This window comes from Corvus cornix, chromosome 1, assembly GCF_000738735.6.
Source record: "Corvus cornix cornix isolate S_Up_H32 chromosome 1, ASM73873v5, whole genome shotgun sequence".
NCBI classification, from domain to species: Eukaryota; Metazoa; Chordata; class Aves; order Passeriformes; family Corvidae; genus Corvus; species Corvus cornix.
In genome coordinates this window covers 46,681,439-46,698,922 of record NC_046332.1, presented here as the reverse complement: position 1 = coordinate 46,698,922, position 17,484 = coordinate 46,681,439, and the positions used below count along the sequence as shown (strand labels likewise).

The window sequence follows — 17,484 nt, the reverse complement described above, 5'->3', positions numbered from 1 at the left end:
TTTTAAAGAGGGCTGAATACTGTTATGACCATTGCATTTCAGTGTGCTTACATAGGAGTGTAGTTATCATGCTGCAGAACATAGTCTTGAACTTAGGATGTATCAGGAAGGGATTTTTATAATCTGCTGTTGCCTAGCTAGAAATACTCAAGGAACTTGAAGTCAGTGGTTTGATCAGTTGAGTATCAGGTGATCACTTGGTACAGCAATTTCCACAATATTCATCAGTTTTATTAATATATGTGCATATATATTAGATTTTCTATTTCTTTGTACAGTTGAGCAGCCATGAATGAGGTTAACAGATCAGAAAATTACAACATTTATAATTAGGCAGGTAGTTATGTCAATTGCAGGAGATAGTGGGTGAGTAATATTTTGCTATTCAGTAAGTCGTATAATGGTCAGTATGGTCAGTATACCTGACTCCCTCGGGGTTTGATCATCTTCTATATATGATGTTGGAGAACAAATATTCTCCACTAACTTGTGCCAGTTCTCCTGTGCTGTTTCTGAATTAGCTGTTGTCTGTTAAAATTTCAACATGCATTAGTCTACTCAAGAGAGTTATCCTGTACATCATGTTTTTATTAAAGGTTTTTACATGCTGTTGGAGATGACAATAATATTTGTTATTGTGCAAAGGAAATATAAATAACTTCAAAAAGAACTCTTCTAGTGTGTTTCTTATTGAGCATGGCTGGCAATTGCTGGGGTTTTCCCTGAACTTTTCAGAAAATGCTTAACAGCTTCATGATTGCCTTCTAGGATTCTTTTCTCAATTTGAAAATCAGTTTTGGAAGTCCTGCTTCTAGCTTATTATAGCACCATGTGTCTTTTTATCTTTTACTAAAGTCTGACAAGTAAATTAAGTTCTATATCAAATGTTGTATGGCAAAACTATGCCTTCCTATATGAGCAGCTGTGCAAAGGGTTGAATACAAGTGAAGTTCTCTGGGACTTCCATTCTGAAGTAGCTTAATTGTTTTACCCTAGGGTGGAATTTTATTAGCCAGGTATCTCTATATGATACATAAAATCCAAATCCGCTCTGAGAATATGAGGTCTGAGGTTCTCTCCAGAGTCTTAGGCTGTGTTCAGTTCTTTCTGCATATGGTCCTGAGCCAAATGAGCTTTTGTGTTTCCTCATGTCCATGACTGAGGATGAGTCAGTTGCATTCAACACCTGAGCACTGCAAAATGTCTTACAAGATGCAGCTCTGCACCTCGGTTACCTCTCTGTGCCTGTGCTGCCTAGAAGTCGGGAGCAAGTTTAAGGCTTTAAGGGAGTTGAAGTGACAGAAATAATCTGCAGCAATGGGAAGAGCTCAGTTTGGTTTTCCCTGGTGAGTTTCCTTTACTAGCGGCCTTAAGGAACTTCCCCTCCAAAACTGTTTAAAACTAGCCAAATTGTCTGGAAACCCAAGAGATACCAGTTTTGGTATCCTAGGGATACAGGGTAGAGAGGAGAGATCTTTAATTCCCTCCTTAGCTTTACACAAAGAAAGAGAGGTTGTTTTGTGTATGTGCTGTAGGGCTTGGCTCTGCTGATCCGTTTGTGGTATGGAATGATGCCCATGAAAGAGACACTCCACAAGGGAATAAATCCTTCCACTTGAGAGAATGGTAGTTAAATGTCTGGCACTTCTGCACTGTTGCTTGTGCAGATGGTATGCTCCTCATTGTTTTCCAATGCTCTGGACAAGTTTAATATTTACCTGTACTTTCTGCTTGGATATGTGGTATATGGGGAATATTCTTTTAGCATAGTAATGAAACAGGGATTTTAACTTGAGCTACTTTCTAAGTATCTTCAGAAAGATTGTACTGAGTAAATATTTATACACTTGAAATCAAAAGCACATCATGAATATGACTGCCTGTTATATCTGTTTTATTTCAATGAAGTTTTAACACCTGAGGAATAGATATAAATGGCTTTTGCAGCAGTGAGGTGCTGGGGCTATCATAACTTTTATTCCCCCATGCTTTGCATATACCAGAGAGAAAGAAGAGGTGGTGGTCTAGCTTGGCGTGCAGAACATCTGGACACAACTTGCAGAGGCATGCAAGTTAAGACATTAAGATGTAACTTAATTAAACAATGATAAGTGCTTGAGAAGAGCATATTGCCATCTCTTTTTCTAGCATCCCAGTGTTGGTATACTAATACCCCTCGTACATTAGAAGTTCATCTTGATACCAGTTATGTACACTTAAACCTGGAGGATCCAAAGTGTTGCATCTCTGAAACACTAAATGTTATCAGCTTTTTTTCAGGTCCTGGGTTAAAATACAAAATTTGGGGTTTTGTGGGAAGTATACACAGGTAATTGTTACTGTGGGCTTTACTCCTAGGAAAGGGGATTAAGGCTGATGCTTACTTTTCTGCAATGGCTGATTCTTTGTGGAGAGACAGGGGCCCAGGAACTGTTTTCATCTGCTTTGATGGCTAAAATGTGTGCACATAGTGAGACAGTTCCATGCAGCTAGAGAGGTGGTATAGCAGACATCAGGCCTTGTGGTTTAGTGACTGCAAGGGAAATGGAGATTACAGCGTATTTTCCCTCTCTCTTGGAAAGGCCCTCCTAATATTTTTCAAGAGGTGAATTTTAAATCAACAAAGTTTAGTGAAGTCTGAAAAGATTTTGTCTTGGCTTAACAGCTGGAAACTCTATGTTCCTCTCCTTTCTCTGGCCTGGTCTCTCCTTTACCATTTATTCATCATTATCCTCCTGCCATTCTCTTGATTCCTCCCCTTGATTTTTGAAAATAGGAAGCTAAGTGAAGTATCAATAAAAAGCACAAAGAGAAGCAGGTCCTGGAAATCCAAGTCCTTATGGTGTGATTCTTAGCCCCATTCCTGAACATTTGTGTATCGCTGTTGCCAAGGTGCTTCAGGGTCTAAAGCTGAGGTTCCCTTACTTATGGACCCACTTATCAAGGGGGGTGCAGAATCTAGTTTTTCCATCCACAGAGCTGGTTGATAGATTAATTGCTGCTTCTTCCCCACTCTTGACTCTCAGTGCTGGGTCTGTCCTAAGAGTGGCAGGGGAATCTACATGGAAAGTTACCAAGATGGCTGCAGGGATGAAATGCAAATATAAAGCCCTCTCTTTGGTGTCCATTCCTGTATTTCCCATGTCTGGATGCACTAGCAGTGTGCACTAAATCCATTTCTAAGGAAAGCCAACCATTCAGCATCATCCTGAAGCAGAAGATCAGTGACCCGGTTTTGGCTTTTAAAGATTTGACAGACAAGTACCTGGGCATCCTTACAAAATACAATTTTGTTCAATTACTTACGTAGCTGGCTTCAAACTGAGTAGTGAAACAAAGATCTGTTTCACATCTGTTGAGCAGATACATTTAACTGGAGATGATATAAAGTTGTCCTGTTGACATCAGAGCTTTGAAATATAGCTGATTTCAAATGTAAAAGAATACAGGAACATTGCTTTCATGTCATGCTTGAAGAAGTAGAAACACAGCAAGATCAAAGGTGGTATCAGAAATATCAGGTAAGAGTTCAAGACCTTTGGGAATGGTTCTGTGGAAACAGTAGCATGGAAGATACCTTTCAGGCCAACTCAGTGTGCAGGAAAAATGTGCTCAATACTTCACTGGAGCATGTTGGTTTTATGAAATGTACTTAATACGAAGCACTTCTGTACTATATAGCACTGATTGAGTCAGGGGTGTGGATAGATGGCCCCAGTGTCAAGGTCTGGCAGTGTAGGGCCATGACAGAGAAATGAATGGCAAGTGGAAAGGGTAGAGTATAATGTACATGCCCTGGTTGCTGCATTATTTTAATTTCTGCTTTAAGAATCCAGAGATGAATTGTAAACCTAGATTAGAAAGCTGTTTCTTTGTAGATGCTGAAAGGGAAGTCTAACATGTGAGCAGTGTTAAACAAACAAGATAAACATATTAAAGAACAAAACACGAAGATCATAATTTTTCTTCTAGAGATGAATTTTCAAGTGTCAAAAGCTCTGAGTAAACACAATATCTAGATAAACATGCTTTTTAATGAGAGGTAATTTTGTGAGTCAGCAAGGTCTGGCAATGAGAGCTGTTAAGTGCTCCACACACTCTTAGTGGTCACCACTTCAGGCGAGTTGATAGCACAGGCTGCAAAAGCACACATGAAATTTGCTGCATAAGACCTTGCATTTGTTTTTCCTGTTTTCTTGCTTTCCCATCAAACAGAACAAGTATTAAAAAAAAAATATGGAAAGCAGGCATGGGAATTTTAACTCTCTTCTCCAAATGGTAGGCAGAAATGAGTGTATCTGATATGGTACTAAAAAATACGCAGCTCTAATGCTTCTGTGTGCTTATCCCTGATTTATGTGATTTGACTTTTACCTACATCTCTGTGCTTTCTGTTTCCAATTGACTTTACCACTCTTAGGTTATAGCCAGGCAATAGAACACCTTAAGCATGGGGATTTTTGCAGTAAGTTGAAGATTGAAGTTGTCATATAAACTGTTGTCATATAAAGCAACTTTCTTAAAAGATAAGAGCAGTCTTTCCCCCCAGTGTTAAATTAAGGATAAGAACATCTGGTAGCAAAACTTTGTAACAAGGATAACAAGAATACAGGCAGCTAGCTGTCTTGTCTTCTTATTCAAATTATTCAGTTGCCTGTTCAAGTGCTTCAAATGCCAGTAGGCATTTAATAATCATTACTTCTGTGCATGTACTCGGTTACTTACTCGGTGTGGTAAGCTTAGCGCAATGCTCTTATCATGGTGAAGTGAAGGAGGAATGTGTGTGTATGTGACTTCTATTTTTATATCATTTGGGAATCTAGATTTGGATTCTCAAAAATGCATACATATCCTGAATAAGTAACTTGCTCTCTGTAGACAGGTCCTTTCAGGTAGACAAAATGTGGAATTCAGTGTCCTTAAGATTGGTATCAGGTTTAAATGCCTGAGAGAAATGTATGTAGTATCCATGTAGATAACTTTTGTGGATGCTCTGGGCTCATGGAGAGCAGTATGGGGCTGGCAGGTATGTCATAGGACCTGTGACATCACCTGTCTACAGCAGCAGTACTGAGAGGTCTGTGTTAAGGTAACTGATTCCTATCCAGAAAGAGAAAGAATCTTTCTTGTCCTGTTCTGTTCTTACTTGTTTTTGAAACACGTAAAAGGAAAGAAATCCAAACCTCTCACCTCAGGTAATGTTAATCAGTTCAAAAAGTGCAGAATGTTTATGGAGGGTATAGTACAGAACTTGGAAGACATGAAAAGCACAGGAATGAGCTCAGTGTGAGGAACAAAGCTTGTGAAACTCAGCATTGTCTTTCAATAATTTGTGGAAAAACAGGTCTTACATACATGCTTATTTTTCTCTTGCACTGTTCATCATGGGTTTAACATGGAGAAGAACTAGGGCAGCACAGAACATTATCCCCTTCCTGCCCACCAAAAAAGCTGATTGCAGGCTCCAATTCAAGAAAACATTCTTTAGTAGCAATAGTTACAGGAAACAGATTCTACAAGGAGCCTGCCAAAGTTCTTGGAATATCATAAAATACAATTCGCCAGCCTAATCCAAAATTGTCCAGATAGTGCTTTGGTTTTTGTTCCTAAAAATATATCCAAATTCTTTACAGTACCTGGTTTATATACTGCTGCTGACAATTTATTCTCTATTTCAACCCCCCTCCCATCTGAAGAAATTCAGCATTGTGTATAGGCTGATCTCATCAACTTTAATCCATGACTGACTTCTTGTTTTTTGGCTTCCTAATTGAGCATGTTAATCCCAAGAGTTTCCAAGGAATCAGTCACGAAGATAAATCCATGTTAATTTTCCTTTCTTTTTGTAGTGCTATGCACTGCACAGTGAATCATGGGAGAGCAGTCCATCTTCCCTGAAAACCAAATTGACCCAGCTATTTAGCGGCTGGGTTTGATTTTTTTCCAAGCATGATGGAAGCTATCAGCGTTGCTCTGAATTTATGAGCAGTGCCTTGATTACGCCCTACAACCAACACAACCTGTAATTTTTTAACATTCAGATATTATAAATGATAAATCAGGTTCCTTTGCATGGTCTCACAATCTCTAGATGACACCCATCGGGTTCAGTAGACACTGCAGTAGATTACCTCAAGAAGAGATCTACTCTGATATTTTATTGGACACAGAGTATGTTGAGTGCCTGGATCAATTTGTTTTGTACATTTACGTAAGAGGAATATGAAAGGCACAGTGATATTTTTTTTCTTGGTAAAATGTATGCTTAATTTGGTGCGAAAAATCTTAAATTCATAATTTGGTGGGCATATAAAAAAGCAATGATAATGCTGTTTTCTAAATATGAAGCCATTCAATGTGAAACATTTAGTCATTTCCAGAGCAGTGTGTTCTTTAAAGCAGAATCCTGTCATCAGTAAATGTTTTTTCAGTTTAACTATGTCACCAATAAAAATACAAGTTCATTTTTAGAAGAGAGATAGCCTAATGTGAAGAAGCTTATAGTAGGGAAGATAAACCTATATTATGAAACTTAGGAAAATCCAAGTCTAGGTTTTTTTTATCACAAAGCCAGCTTTGAAATCCAAGAGTTCATTGTTGTTAGTTTCAGCCCAACTCTCTTTCCAAAAGCTAAAAGTTGTCATATAAAAGATAACTTCTCTTATGGCTTTGAGTACTGACTTGAAAAACATTGACTGCTCTGACTCAGTATTGGATAACTTGTTGTTGTAATAAAAAATATTTGTAAATAAAAACCACTTTCATCTAGGTTAATTCAGTGCATATGACATTACTTGTTGGTACAGAGAAGGCTAAATTTTAGATTTATGTTGATGTTGAAAGTGCAAATAAACCTTATAATGCAATTACTTGTGCTTAGCACTAGAATGCTGAGTTTAGCAATGTTGTGCTGCACTGGAGGGGTGATTTTGAGAGAGTTTTTTTAAAAATCCAACATTAAGATACATCAATGCATGTGTGGTAGTACATCTATTCACAAATATATCCTTTGGGCCGATCTTCTTTCTATCTGGCCTATACCCCTATAAATGGACGTCCTTTAGTCGAGACATTCCTCATCTGCATAGGAATAACTGAGAGCAAAGTAAAGTCCTATGCATATTGTGTATGTGGAGCAGGGGTTTTTGTCTGTTTTGCTTTTTGTTAGATAAGCCATGGGGCTGTCATGCTGAAGATGTGAGATTTCTCCATTTTTACCTGTACCTCATTGCTCTAAATAGCAATCTTCAAAATGCATTTCTACGGCAATTTACTTGCTTTTCATAGAATCACAGAATATCTGGAGTTGGAAGGAACAAACCCACAAGGATCATCAAACTCTTAACTCCTGGCCCTGCACAGGATATCCTGAAGAGACATATGTGCCTGGGAGCATTGTCCAAACACTTCTTGAACTCTGTCAGGCTTGGTGCTGTGACCGCTTCCCTGGGGAGCCTGTTCCAGTGCCCAGCTACTCTCTGGGTGAAGAACTTTTTCCTGATATCCGACCTACACATCCCCTTACGCAGCTTCACGTCATTCCCTTGGGTCCTGTCACTGGTCACCAGAGAGATCAGTGTTTTTAAGAACAGTAATACACAGTGCTTACAAAGGGGACTGAGGAGGGCTTGCCCTGGTGCCAGTGACTGCTGACAAATTGGAGCAGTGAGTCTAATTCTCCTATTTGTCTTTGAGGCACTGGCGCTAAAATGGCTGTGTAAGTAAAGCTTGGAAGACTTTAGCTCTTCCAGGGGAGAGAAAAGCAGAATTACTTCTACTCAATTAGCTGTATCTGCTGCAGCTGAACTCAGATGTTAACCCTCGTATTGAAAAACGCTGCTCAGCATAGGTGTGAAAAGGGGGTTGCTGCAGTTCTTTTTGCACAGCTCTTTGTAAAGCATTTTTTGGACTGACAGAGGGTTTGGAAATGCTGCAGACAAGGTATAATACTGATTCACAAGTCACGCTTTTGTGCAATTTCACAATGTGGAATTCAGCTTGGAGCCCACTTTTGGAAATGTGTGGTGGCTTGCCTGTGAGCGGTCTCACTGAAGTGACTGAAAAGTAATTGCATTGTCTACTTTCCGGGCGGTTGTTTGGAAATAAGATGAGTTCTTGTTCCAAGCCATGTGCTAGGGTATTGTTGTGTGAGCACAAGAAGTGTGCTGGGCTGCATTTCCCTTGTCTGAACTGAAGTCTGCCTGGCTGCCAGCTGCTTGCCAGCAGTAAGGTCAGGCTGCACAGCTAGGTATTTTTTGAGACTCGATCATAATGCTGAAACATTCTGTTTTGTGTTCAGTTTTATCATCTTGAAGCATTTTACTCATACTTTGCCTCTTCGTTCTTGGCAAGTTGAGCAAAAAAGCTAATTTTACCTGAACTCCTGTCCAACAGCAGTCTCATTGGCAACTTCTCCTTTCTAACTGTTGATAAGGGCATTTTTCTGGCATTTTTGGAGGCACCACTAGAATATGTTTCTAAACGTCAAATTTTTTAGGGAGTCCTTTTAGTACAGATGCATGTAATCAATGAATTAATAACTCCTGGTGTCTTAATACCACTTCATAGACATCTCCAAAATCCTTCTGAATGCTAGCTCAGGAATGTAGGGTCACCAAATTTTTGGAATATAAAATTTCTTTCCAGTATCTGTATCATGAGCTGAGCTGGTCCTGATTATTTTGAGGTTTCTTGGGTTTATATGCTCATGACCCAAAGAAGCTAGGACAGAGAACAAATTTAACTGAATACAGATTCCATTTTTAAATACTGCTAGAAAATAATTTTGCCATTTTACTTGGATGAGCACTAATGATAAAAATACCTCTATCCAGTTTCACTAATTAACCACTAGAGATTGTTTTATCTTGGGATGCATAAAACACATCTGTAACCTAGTTAAAACGCATGTGAAGAATTTAAAATAAAATGTATCTTAGTGTGTGAAAGAAAAAGTCTTTAGTGTAGGTTGGGAGTGTTTGTTTGCCCAAGTTCACGGTCTTGAACCAAATTTTTTTACTATAGCAGGGTCAGAGGTAAAAACTGTATCATATCTTCCATGATCAGTATGCAGAGTAAATCTGGAGCAGCATAGGTGGTGCTTTCAAATGTGCTTTTACAGCCTCTTCTACTGTAAAACCAGTTCCGTGGTTTGACTGTATTTGACCCAAGCGATATCTGCCCTGTAAGGAGATAGAGCTCTGTGGCTAGGGACATTAAAAAAAGGTGTTGTCACTCAGTGCCCTTGGGAGTCTCCCTTCTGATGGGGGAATCCTGTGTCACTTGATTGAATAGGCATTAGGAGGCATTGGCCTGTGTGACAGCCCCTAGCAGGTGTAACAGCTTTGAGTAACCTGTCCAAAACAGGTTATCTTTTCATTCTGCACTGAGATGTGGAATCATTGGAGATAGCTATGATTGCTGATGTGCTTGTGGTTATTTCTGTGCTCTAAAGAGTGTGTAGTTGCTTTTTGTAGCTCCTTACATCTCCTCTATCTCTTCTCAACAAAATCATTTAGAACATGTTAAAATGCACTAGAAATAGCGAATTATTCTATTTATTGATAGTTACTTCTGAGTTATCCACTTTTCTTTACTGAGATGTCAAAAATTAGTCAGTTGTAGCTCCTGCCCCTGATACTCCATTGACAATTCATAATGTTGGTTTGGTACTTCTCCTCATCCTCACTATTTTGAACTTGATTCCTTTCATGAGCCATGGCAATTTGAGTATAACTGCTGTGAAGTAAAGGCATTCTGGACTAATGGGGTTTTTTGGTATTTCCGAGCCAGGATTCACAGCCCAGTGTAATGAGGTCTGTGTCAGACAAGGGAGAGGAGATTCAGGACTAACACTTAAAGACTGAGACAACCATCTTCTTAACACGTGTTTGTGGGTATACTTAAATGTGGACTATAACTGTCAGTAATCATGGACTTAAGCTAAAACCCCAAAACTATACCCCAAAAGGCAGAGGGGTCCATTCTGTGGAAAAACAAGAGCTAAGTGTTCTTGATGCATGTTTGCATATATGTTGCAATCTATTTCTGTTCCATCAAGACAAAGACATGAAGAACCACTGGTGGCTTCCTGCTTTCAGAAGAGTGAAGAAGGTCAAAACTTGGTCTGCTAGCTTTTAAACATGACAAAATTATTTTGCTTTCTTTCTTCTTGCTGGATTTCTTTCCTTAATTGCTTTTGCATTAATGCATTTGGAAAGTGAGGAGATTGAATATATTAGCCTTAGCTGTACCTAGCTTCTGCAGGGATTCAGTAAAATTATACATATATTTGGATGAACTGCATAAATACTAGTAGGTTAGAAAAAAAAATCCAGAACTGTGTTTTCTCATCCAACCCCAAATAATGCTACCTTTGTTAGTAAATGACAATGCAGATTGATTTTATTAATGGTAACTGACTAAAATACATAGATCGCTCAGTAGCAGCAGAATCTTAAACCTTCAGTAGCCAGTAACACCTCAACCTCTCAGCATTATTTGTGATGATGGTTCCTGTCAAGTTCAATTTTGGTAGAAGAGTGAGTCTCCCTTTTTGTTTTGCTAACAGTGTCTTGACCTTTTCTGCCTTTTGTCGCCAAGGAGTGACAGGTGTCTGGAGCAGCTAAGCAATGTGACACTCAGCCTGTGCTTTGTGTCAGCTCCTATTCATTAGCCTTAAAAATGACGTGTGGGTTTGTGCTACTCAGAACTGTGTTTATGCCCATTAGTATGTCCTGATTATTGGACGGTATAGGGATAGACTGTTGAGTTGCTCTACTTTCCCCTGTTTTTCTTCTGTTTACTGTTGTTGAATATGTAAATGCACGATATCTAGGAAATGTCAAGCTGTGACTTCTACAGTGGCGTTACTAGTCCTTGTTTGCCTGCTGCAGTCTGTGTTGGTGGTACCACGCCATGTTCTTGCAGGGGGCCCAGCAGCTTTCTCCACTGGGAGCTTTGTGCAGTGCTCACCTCCAAGGTGCCACTTCTCTCAGAAAGTCCTTGTCCCTCCTGCTGTGTCATGGCTGTTGCTGTACCTGTCACTGGGCTGTGCTTTCACCACCACTTGAATCCACAACTGGGCTTTGCTTTAATCTGACATTAACACGTGCTGCCATTAAAAAGGGCAGTTTGGTCTTCATGTCTCCCCAGGGGTGTATTCTTTCCTCCTTCCTCTGCCAAGGTATTAGTGTTTGCACAGCTGCAGGATGGACTTTTTAAGGTTAGAATTAAGCCAGATGACCTTCCTGATGTACACAGGAGTCCTTGGACAAAAGAAAGGACCAGCTCTTCTGACAGAGGTATAGACTTTTGTCAGACTTTACATGTTATTTTAGTAAGCTAAGATGGGAGCTTTTGCTTACGTGTATCTGCGGAAAAGACAAAAAATATGGAGAGGTGGAGCAAATGAAGGGCATGAATTGGTGTTCATGATATCCCTAGTAATCTCCATGGCATAACTGCTTGGGGACTTAAAATGAACCAATTTTTCACTTTTGGACTGTCTGGGTATCTGTTACTCAAAGACATTCCAACACAGACCTGAGGAAGAAGAGGGAAGGAAGCTGAAAAATGGTAGTTGATCCCAAAGACATTTCGAACAAAAAAATCTTTCCCTATGTCAGTCACATGTTGGTCACGTACATAAAGAAGCTGTGATCTCTCAAAAACTGAGAAGGCATCAGACTGTCATTTTAGCAAAATGCGTGCGCAACTACTGGATTTTATGGTGTGTGATTTGTGGGGTGTATGTATGTGAAAATCTTTAAGAATGTGTGTTAGGCCATCTGGGCAACAAGGAGGAGCTGGTTTGTGCTAAAATACAAGCTATTTATGCAATGGAGGAGTGATAAAATGATAGCAGGGAAAGTTCTGGCAGACTTTACTTCTCTGGAAGCAGTTACTACTACTTTTTAAGCAGCTCCTGATTTATGCTCAGTTGAAATGAGAAGGTGGGAGCAGTAAATCTAGGTGAAGAAGCAGGAATGTTACCTAAAACCAGGATAGTTCTTCAAGGGATGCGAGACAGGAGAGTTGCCATTCTCTTCCAGTGGACTGATACTGCTGAGAAAGCATTGTAGGGAAGGCATGAGAGTGGAACATTTTAAAATATGGATTAGGATTGGAAATAGTTATGTATTTGGCTTTTGGGAATGTAAAAAGTTACAAGTAAGCCTGTCAAACCTTCCTTTCTTGGACTTGGTGAAGGAAGGGGAGTATGTGTTGGTGGTCTGTGAAGAGTCTCTGTGGGGCTTGTAAAGCCCAGTTTGGCTGGGGAAGGGGAGGTGGCCGTTGGATGGGCACAAAGCTCTCCCTTTTAACCTATCTCCCGTCCTGAAGAGAACAGCTGTTGTCTCTTCAGCAATGAAGTCATTACCTTGTTTGCTTTTTAAAAAGGATAATGCACAGAATAATGCAACTTTTAGCATGCTGGTTTTGGCACCCAAATACACGGCTGGTACCTACATGGTTTCTAGTGATCGAGACTTATTTCTGCTCACTGTTAGGATAACCATGCTCACTGAGAACTACTCATGAGCGTGAAAGTCTGTCTACCCATAAGCTAGATTTTAATTTTTTTTTTTTTTTTTTGTATGACTTTGCTCCCTATAGACCAGGTTGTCAGATCAGTAAATTATGATCTCCTGAGAGCTCTCTTCTTGAGAAACAATTCCTCTGGTCATTGCCTGTTACTCTTCATGTAGCTAACTGCATCATAATCTGAGTGTTGGTGACTGACTCTGGTTTCTTGGGTGGGTGTTCTGGTTGTGTCGACTGATTCTGTCCTCCTACTTGTTTTACTGGTGTGTCAGTGGGGAATCATGTCATGAGAAGTTTCAGGTGCTCCCTTTACCCACACTGGTATCCAGTTGAGATTCACTACTAAATTTTTTATTCTGTTCTTACAAAAATGTGAATCTGCACATTTTTATTGCAGCCCCAAAGCAGCAATAAATGATACAAGTGTTGGGTACAATAAACTCCACTTGAGGTTGTGTGCAAGCCCATAGTTAAATTTCTCGTTTGTAAGGAAAGTTGCTGCTGCATACATTTCTATAATATGAAGTCTAACAGTACTCCTACATCTGCTGTCACGTTAAAAATGATGAAGATAGATAAAACTTTAATTATCGTATTTCTCCATTTGGAGGTATAGCTGGAAGCCAGTCTGGTGGGCAGCAAATGTCTGCTCTCTTCTGTTTGAACAGAGGCAATTACCATTTAATTCTAATAAATGGGGACAAACAGATCTTCACCTGCCAGGCTTCACTTATTTCTCCCTCCCCCACTGGTGTCAGTCACATAAACTCCTGTAGTATCTATCTCATTTCAAAAAGCAGTTTTGGCAGATGACTGCCTGCTTAACACTCTATGAAGAATGATATCCTTAAAAATGGCTATTGTATTGCATTTAAATAGTTCCTGCTTCTATTGCAAATATGAAGTTCTCCCGGCATTGCCTTGTGCAGTTTGGTACTGACAGCAATCTCGTGAGATAACACCGTAAAAAATTAAATTTAAAAAGTCTTACTAACTCTTGTCAACACTTGAAGAGCTGGTGCAAATTTTGAGGGTTGTACACTTTCCCCACTGAGTGCCTGGGTCATGCAGCAGTGTCCCCAAAATCATGAAGTACCTGTTTTTGCCAGACTGTTCTAGGAAGTCCTGAAAAATAATTTGGGGTAATACCAGCATTGTTCAGGTGCTCACTGCTGTGTCCTCTGAGACTGATTGCAACTACATCAGAGAATTAGAGGTTTAAGGCATTGTCTTAGAAAGGCACATGTTTTTTTCGCACTTGTAGGATTTTTCCCTCCAAACCATGAAAGGCTTCCTTCTAAATTGAATGTACATGTTTGTGTGTGCACCACCTGAAGGTGTCTTGCTTTACCAGCCATAAAAATGTTTAATGTCTGCTGTAAAGCAGAAAGGTACCTTTATAAAAGTTGTCAGTCACAGCTGTTTGACTATGTTGGGGAAGAGGCGTGGAGAAAAAAAAACCTGAACAAGTTGTAGTAATAGCGCCAAAATGAAAACAAACTTTCAGTAGTGTTTCAAACAGCTGGAAGTCCAGCACAGTTCCATTTGAAAATGAATAGCTTAGCATATTCTATCAATGATTAGTGAATTTCAGCTATTTCCTGACAAGCATTTTGAACTGAATCCCTTGGATGCACGTATCTCTTTATATCCTTGATGTATTTCTCAAAGAGGAGCTATTTCTATGTTTGCATTACTCTTGCTTAAACCTGCTCCCAAACTGTTTTGAAATCCCCATTGTATGTACAACAGGAGACTATAGTTGCTGTGTGTCAGACTTGGTAATTCCCAGTATTCCTCATCTTTAAAAGAAATCAGTTGCTAATGAAAATTTAAAAGGAATAGAGTAGAACAAGGGTACTGCAATTAATATTTTCAGTATTTCAGTTTGTGATGGTTGTTTCCCAAAATCTGAAACAGGAATTATTTACTGAATTTTATGGTACGAATAAAATCTTCTAAATGATATCTGTAGCCTTAGGAAAATTGATCCAATGCAGCAAAATGAATTGCCTTTGTGGTATGAATATGAAATGTTCCTACTTGGTGTTGCTGAAAAGAAAGTTAAAAAATTCGGCCATCTCACTGTTTCCTTTTTTCCTAGAATGACAACTTTTTGCAGCAACAAATAATTTGTGGTCACTTCTTTGTTGTACTGATGCCTGCTTTACATAGTAATATAAAGTGTAAGGTAAACTGCTGACAAAAAGGTCAAGAAGAGCTTGAAGATACTGCATTTTGGTTTTTTCTAGGAAGGATGCATGTTTTTGAGATGGCATTGATTTAATGTTGCAAGACAGAGTTTTATTGAAGGGCCATCTTATTGGTAGACACGAGGGAACTGACCCTTAGTACCACTTCCTTACTGTAGTCACTTAAATTAGGAGGGAAATACCATACTTATTGTTTGGGGAAGAATTGGGGCAATTTCATACTTTTTTCAGATTTCTGTGCACTGGTGACACATTATTTGTCAAAGCTGTTTGTCTGTCTTTCTAACCTGTTTTTGGACATGTACTTAAACCCAGTCTCTTCATAAAGAATACAAAAGCCTAATGCACCTGAATATAGGAAAATCTTACTCCATAGTGTTTCAGTGCATGAAATGATTTAGTTAATAATATCCAAAACTGACAGCTAGGGAATTCCTGAAGGATGACAGATTGTCATAAGGGTGACACAAGATGTACTGTGTGTGCGGTAAGAGTGAGTCTCTCTAGAACCCGGGGTGGGGGAGGGTCTTAGGAGATGCAGGAAACTTGAAGATGATGCCATTCCAGCTAAACCCTACATGAAGGTAAGCTCATTGTTGTGCCTGGGATAGTCTCTATCATGTTACTTCTGGTCAGGATCAGGAGGATCTTGGAGGGTGTTTCTAGGGGGTTATGGCTTTTGTAATTATTACACAGATTATGAATACAATTCAAAAGCGTAGCTTATGCATCATTAGTGTTGGTGTACCTGTCAGTCTTTCCTATATGAAGGAAAGTCAGCTGCAGTTGTTTGTTCTCTAAAGTTATTCCTGCTAGCCTGCTACAGGTGATCTCTTTTCTTCACATTATTTATGTGTTTTCTCATCTAGGCTTCCCTGAATTGATTCTGCTTGTGTTGCTTGCTCTTTCTCTCAGAAAAACCTAAGTATTACATGGTGTCATGTATAATTTATTTCTATAAAATACGAGCATTGAAAATGTAAAAGTGAGTCTTCATGTTTCCCTTTACTCTTCTGCTGCAATGTCACTGCAGATTTGAGAGGTTAGAGTGAAGTCCTGATTCTTTACCGGGTTTAATCTGTTTGGACCTGAAGGCAGATTTGCAAAATGCCAGCTGACTGGGGTGGGCCCTTGCTTTAGCAGGCAATTCATAAACTCAGAAAGGGAAAGATTAATACTCATGCTTAAAGAAAATAAAAGAAAATAAGAAAATCTGTATTTTCAGCTATTTGAAAATACGAGAATGCAGTAAAATTATTCTTAGAGCCTCTCAACAGACATATAGTGAAATTATTTTATTAAATAGCTTGTAAATTATATATATCATGTATAGTTTTCTTTTTCCTTAATGTATGATTTACAGCATGACTTTCCAATAGAGATGTGTGGTGTGTAATACAATATATATACTGAAGTTTTGATTTGAACCTGAATAACCTATATTAAGTTTGATCATGTGAGGGTATTAAAATGGTTTACAGTAAGTGGTAATCAATCATAATAAATGACATATGTTGATACCAAGTTGTAATGCTGCTCAGTGCCCCCAGCATTGTTCTGGTTTGAAGTAACCCATTGCAATTAAATTGAGCACATACACACAATGGGCTGAATTTAATTGCCTGGCAGTTTACTGTTTGGTTTCATGGTACCGCACAAGGCCAGAGCATTGGAGTCTTCAAAAACATGAGGTGTCCAAAGTTTTCAGCTCTTTATCTGTCAGGCATGGTGAGGTGAAGTGTAGAAGACCTTTAGAGAAAAGACTGAGAGGAAAAAACACCTTTAAATCACTCCAGGGAGAGCTTCAGAAAAGCCGGACCCAAACCAGTGCTTCTCTATTTTCAAAGCAACATATGAAGGCATAGCTGCATGACTCTCATTAAGTTCATCTGAGTCGTGCAGCTAAAGCCCCATGCAATGTTTTGAAAATGTAGGAAATAAAAATGGTCTTAAACCAGACATCTGGGCTTCTATCCAGTTTTCCGGTGATAATGTCTGAAGCATGCCATTAATAAAGCATCATCCTTGGGCTAAATTATTCAACTATAGAACTCTTTGCAGAAGGCTTATAAGTCTGCTTTGCTTAAAAAACAAAGAAAAAAAAAAGCCAAAAGCTTCTGTTCACTCTTCACTCTAAGCTAAGCACAAGCCCTTTTCCTTTTGAAGTATTTTAACACTGAAGGTGATCTGATTAACTACTTCTAGATCCTAATTTTTGTAGATGAGAGAAGGTGCCTTCTCTTTGCTGGTTCTTTTATCTCAGATGAATTTCTATACAGTCCAGGTGCCAGGATAGGAAAGAACCACACCTTTTCAGAGGTGTAAACCCTGCTGTTTCCCTGTCTTTTGTATTTTGATGCTGACAGGAAGGTAGTGATCTTAATAACGCTTTAGAACCTTCAAACCTTAAAATTAAAAAAAATTCTTAATAGTGAGGAAGGTCATCTAATTAACTACTTCTGTAGATAAAGGTCTTAATGAGCAAGGTTTGGGTTTGCCTTCAAATGCCAACAACTAAGCTGTGTGTAGCTAAGAGGTTATTTTAAGATTTCCATAAATGTAAGTAACTTGATCATGTTACTATACTGTAGCGTGAACTATGGTATCATTTTATAGGTGTTATCAGTTTTACAAAGGTTTTGTTTTTGTCTTAATCTGGTATAAGGTGTGGGAGGAATTACTAAAAATGTAATTGTGAAAAGGCGAGCTACTCACTCTGCTGTGATAC

The 17,484-nt window shown here is 39.0% G+C and overlaps 1 protein-coding gene across 1 annotated transcript in view; it reads left to right on the top strand.

Moving 5' to 3' along the window:
• Window positions 1-17,484, top strand: part of ATP8A2 (ATPase phospholipid transporting 8A2) — a 320,460-nt gene that overhangs the window by 175,615 nt on the left and 127,361 nt on the right. The window lies entirely within an intron of this gene.